Genomic DNA, 5,896 nt, shown 5'->3' with positions numbered 1-5,896 from the left:
AAAAAGACAAAAAAAGAATGGCAAAAACCAATCTGACCTCAACGCATGTTCCACCAATCATGATCCGCTTTTTGTATTGATAGTATCAATAACTGAGAAAACCTTTTCGGTAGAGGCCTGTTTAGTTGAAGGACAGAGGAAAGAAACCCTTCAAGATACTTGGGAAACAAACCAAGAAATGAATAAGCATATAGTCATTGTTGGTACTAATCCCAAGAACACTTGTTTGAAAGATCGAATGTCATAACAACTGATTGAATTTTGTCAAGTCAGATATAAGAGAAACACTTGTACAACAAACACCATGTATTTTTAAGCACAATGTCTCTGAGCAGAAGATGGATTAGTTGATAGAGGATGCATAAAACAATTAACAACCGTTTTTCTTGAAAAGTTATCTATCTACCCTCTGTTGTGCCTTTGCTTCCTTTCTATTTTTGCTGGTAAAGCTTCGTTTTGGTTCTACATTGAAAAAGAAACAGAATTGATATGTAAATGAATTACTTTGGCACATGCAAGTAGTCTTTTTCATGCTGAACAAATAAGCCCTGGTAATACTCACATATTTCAAAAAGAAAATTAGAGCAAGGAAAAAAGAAAAGCATCAAAAAACCAGATTTTTACTCTTGCTTGGCTAAATTTGGGACAAATTACAGTCCCCACCATTTTTTGGGGTAGAATGTACCTTTTGTTACCTGTTTCGACGTTTGTCGAGCTAAGGTCATTAATAAAGTTCGATTTTACATGTTTTTCTGACTTTAGTAAAAAGTTAAACAACCATTTTGTTGCTAAAAATTACCAAATGCAAATTTAAAATCTGTTACAATATCCCAATCTTTTATCCAAATATTTTCGACACGTCAGATAATTCACGTATGCCTAAGCTACCAAAGATCAAAACAAAAGAGAGATGTCCGAAAAAATTCTTTAATTGTATTCATCTCAAGTGTGTATGCTTGCTTTGAAATTGCCCAAAATTTTACCCAAAAGCCCAGTCATTTTGACGTAATTGAAAGTTCAGGGTATATTTGTGTACGTGATGTTTATTTGCCACTAAATTATATTCCTTGGATAAATGATTATTTCATTCATTCACTCAATTAGGTTTGGTTTTTCACTGCTCTTTGGTAAGACGTAATTACTTTAAAACCTAATAAGTTTATTTCTCTTTTTTTTTTTTTTTTTTAATTTTTTCGGGTTTGATATACCGATACAGGAGAATGAGTTCCCCGTAAGTCACAATTGATAAAAGATTTGGTCACATAATGCGTTCGAGTTTGCCGCTCTAGGGCACCCTTGAACGAAAGGCTGGTCTGGGATGGTTGATAAAAAACGATCTAAATGTCGCTTTAAACTTAACAATGGATCATCTAGTAAATAGAATCGTCGAAGTGAGCATGGTAGCAGATTATAAAGGGTGGGTGCTCGGTTTAGTACAAAACAGGATTTTAAGGTCTTCACCAACTTTTTATCTGATGGGTTGAAATTAAATTTGATTTCACACGTGATGCCTCGTCTATCACTTACGTTATACTTCATTCCCGGGTTAGGACATTCATTTATGTTTATGTTTAGCTTTAGAAGTTTCTCTCTGATTTGTAGCGTAGTATTTCTAGTTCCAAATCGTTATGTGTAGTTATTTAGTTTGATTGTATTGGTCCTTTAGAGTTAGATTTATCGTTCATTAGTATATTGATTTCATTTTGTGTTAGACCAGTTTGTTGAGTTTATTTCTGTGTTTTTGTGTTGTTTCCTAGTTTACATATGTTCTTGAATCTTTCTTTTTCTCTGTCCCTTACTTCATGTTTGCTATCTCCATCTTAGATTTGTATGTTTAGTTTGATGTGAAGTAGTTCATTCCTATTTTGCTTCGTTGTCCTGTATCCCAGGACAAGATTGCATGGCCTTTTAGTTTCTTTACGTTTTTCTCTTATTTTTAGTCTCTTGATTTTGCTGCTCATAGATAGTTCCTCCTGCATTCATGATGGAAGCTATTTTTGGAAAAGTCAGCAAAGAGACTAGACAATGTTTGGACTTGGTCTTAGCAGGGAAGGATCCTTCCGTAGTCAATAAGTCCTTTATTATAGAGGCTGTAGTTGCTTGGGTCAATGAAACCAGAGTGCTGCTTGAAGAACAGGCTCACCCAGTAGTTGAGAAGTCGACTGATTTGACCAATGTAGAGGTTGAAGTAGTAGCTCCTCTTGAAAAAGAGCAGGATAAGACAGTTGTAGAGAAAACAGTCTTTCCTGTTTATCGAAAGCAGCCTTGTCCTGATGAAGGAAAAGGCTGTCAGTTTGACCACCCTAAATGGTGTCAAAAACTTCTCAAGTTCGGCCTTGAGAAGTACAATGGGAAGAAGGGATGTTCAAAGGTAGATTGTCCTTTTTTCACCCGTACATGTGCCGTCAGTCCATGAGACTTAAGACGTGCTTTAATGTACGGTGTACCTCCGTCCACGTAGAGGGGAAGGGCGAGAAATAGCATAGCTCAGTTTCGTAGTTTTAGAGCTGACCCTATTCCTGTACCTAATCCCGCCCCACCCTCCTTCCGAGAATAGTGTTCTCGACTTGGTCTTTTCCAATGACCCTGATCTGATCCAGTATGTCCATGTGACACCTAGTAATCTATCAGATCATCATATTCTTGAGATAGGATCGACTATAACTCAAAAGCCGGCGTGCTTTAGAGTAAAACCGGTCAAAAAGGTCGGTCTGGCTAAGTTCAAGTTCAAAGATGAACATTGGCCGTTGATTATAGCAAGGTTAGAAGAACTGGACCTCCTTTCAACTAGTTGCAGTCTTGAAGGAGGTTTGCTCTAGTTTAGCAATCTCTGAATGTGTTCCGAAAGGTGGGACACGGACAAAAATTCCAAAATATAGGAAGACTTTGTTCGTAAAGAGTTGGATTCGGATTCGGATTGGGAAAACATTTCGTTCGATCTAAGTCCAAAATTGTAAGTTTGATGCCTAAAACTTGCAATGTTCCTCCCCATAATTTTCAATGTCTATGGCGAAAATATCTGCCTGGCTTGGACAACGTGACTACGATTTTTTCAATTTTTGGTCAGGAGGCTGAGTTCAATGTACAAGCCCTCTAGTTCAATGGTTTCTGAATTTTCCGCTATTCTATTCGGGTACATTTGGCGGCCTCAAATGTGTCCAGGTGTGAACCACTGGAGTATGGACGGGGAGGGTAAGGTTGAAAATTAGCAACTCCAATTCGAGTCAATGAATCAAATTCTTCGTCAAATAAGGCTGGCCCCAGATCCCTGCGATTGCGTATTTCAAATGTCAGCTCAATCAAACGACTGGGTCAAAAGTTATGCCCTCTCAAAGTGTAGTACATAACAGAGCACAGAATGAATGACTTAGCCCTCTTCTGGTAATCAATTACCACAAGAGGGTTAGTTCGTTCATTCATTGAAGAGCTTTGTAGTGCCTTTCGAGACGGCATAACTTTTGATCCAGTCACTCGATCGAGCTGAAAATTGAAATGAGTAATTGTGGTTGTCTGGGATCATTCTTATTTGAAGGAGAACATAATGCTTTAACTCAATCGCGAAAAGCTAATTCCCAAACCAAGCGTCACCGTCCATATTCCAGTTGTTCATGGTCCTGGGTACCGTCGTCCATGGTAAAGGTTAACATCATTTTGTTCAAACATTTCTATGGCCGATATTTAACTTTCCGAAGCTATCTTAGCTCAAAAAAAGTATGCTATGTCCCTTAAACTATAAATATGTAAATCTTGGAACTGAAAACCATCAGTAACGTATTTTTACACTTGTTAAAAAAAGCTTACTTGGTATTCGCGTTTTTTGTATATATGAAAAGCATTTTACGTCAGCATTGACTGATTACTTTTGTTGATAGGCTTTCTGCACGAAATATGGTTTAGGTTCTGCACTTTAGAGGGCGCTTTGTGAGTTTGTCTATACCAAATGTGGGCAGATTAGGCCGATTCAAATTTGAACTTTAACCTTATATCAAATTCATATCTACGAAGGCATCAAATTTAGATGTGCCCTTCTCAATTTCAGCCTTTTCTTTTCTTTTTCTTTTTTACGGGCTCTACTAGCCCTTACTTTCGCCTCTATTGGCCTGTGGGTTTTAGATAATATGATTAAAAGTCTTCATTTTTTTAATACCAATTGTGGTTTTAAAAGGTGGCATTGGGCACCGACTTCTAAAACTATACTTTCTAGATTGGGAAACAAATGGCTGTGTGTTACAATAACGTGGTGTGGTTTTCTACGTATGAATAATTGATTTTAGTTCCCATTTTCATTGGAAGACTTGTGTGACCTTAGATAACCCCAATGAGCAAGCAAAAACGTAATCATAATCATGTTTTGATTTTTACTTCTCGGCCTTGAAATTATCATATCAATAGTTTCAAGCTAAAGTCTCAATAAACATCTTTGATAGAACATATTTAGTCTTAGGATTCATTGTCCAACTTTCCCTTGCTCAATGTTGTTTTTGTGCTCCACTCATTTCCTTAGGAACATAACCTCATTTCAACTCAAAAGACAATCATGTTGACCGAGGTTCACGGTCTGCAAACTTGTCCCCTCCCCCTTGCTAAAAGAGACACTAGACAAAGTGCCCATGTCTTATTAGAATCCCGGAGAAATTCTGAGGATGTGTACCCATATTGCTGAGGAATGTTAACAGAGCTTGGGTACGATAGTTGGTGGTTCGTTAGAGACATTGCTAATTTATCAGTTCACAAAATCCGAACTTTTTTTCCATGGAGAGCATTCAGTACATGTGTGTACTGTGTACCTTTCTGCAATGAGGCGTCAAAACGAAAAAAGACTAGAAAAGCACCAAGCCATAATCAGGGAAAACTAGGAATATTTGAAAGAAATAGGTGGTAAAGTGGGCTGATTCAGGGATCTTTTTTACAGCTGCATTTTCCGTTTAAAAACATTAAAATAGCAACTAAGAATTAAGATTCATTTACTCCTTTCGTGTAATCGCCAGAACCCAGAACGAAGACCAACCCCGTAGATATTTGACAATTTTGATTGCCTGCATAATCAGGAAGTTTTAAAACCAAGCCGATCATAAATATATTATTCGTTACATGATTGTGTATGACGAAATCCTTGACTTAATAGATTTTGCAACAAGAGCATTGCATTAAGGAACAGTTGATTAAGAACACAATCTTTGTTTTTCACATTAATACTCATCAACAGTTTGCTGTTTATGACATGATTTTTTTTATCTAAATGTTTCATGCATTATTAAACATTTCAGTAAAGGTTTGTCATTAAGTTTGGTAACACGTACACGGCAACGGTTCAAAATCATCCATCCTATGAATTTCCTTACTATGCAGGGTCTCAAAACGTCTGACAGAATTCAATAATAAACCCTTGTAAGTGGCTTCTTGACCGGAGGATCACTGAAATATATTCCTTTTGGACTCTTACATAGATTTGGACAGTTTGAAAAACGAGGTTGCGATATTTCAGTTTTCCATACTCCGTTTTAACAAGGTTTGATCATCATTAAATTGTGGGTATCTCCGTAAGTCCTTTAACCGAATTGGTCTTACTACATGGTGAAGAAAATGAAAGAGATAGACTATAATAATTTTTCTGTTCCGTGGTAAGTCCATATCATTCAATGTTTCGTCATTAATATCTTTCTCCTTTTTTACTATACCGACACAATCCCGGAAAATAAATCATCATCATCATCATCATCTCCAGAAGTCCGTGGTAAATCAGTTTTTGAAGCCTTCTTGAGATGAACATGAATTTGGTTATGATTTATCAACTGGGGAGCAAATGGTATCAAATGTTGCGAAATGGCACAAGATAATAGATGCAGGATTACTTGAATAAGCAGCTGACGAAGTGATTGTCACAATAGATGTTTGA

This window comes from Tigriopus californicus, chromosome 5 (genome assembly GCF_007210705.1).
Source record: "Tigriopus californicus strain San Diego chromosome 5, Tcal_SD_v2.1, whole genome shotgun sequence".
Lineage (NCBI taxonomy): Eukaryota > Metazoa > Arthropoda > Copepoda > Harpacticoida > Harpacticidae > Tigriopus > Tigriopus californicus.
The sequence above is the reverse complement of the archived record's forward strand: the minus strand, read 5'-3'. Positions refer to the sequence as shown.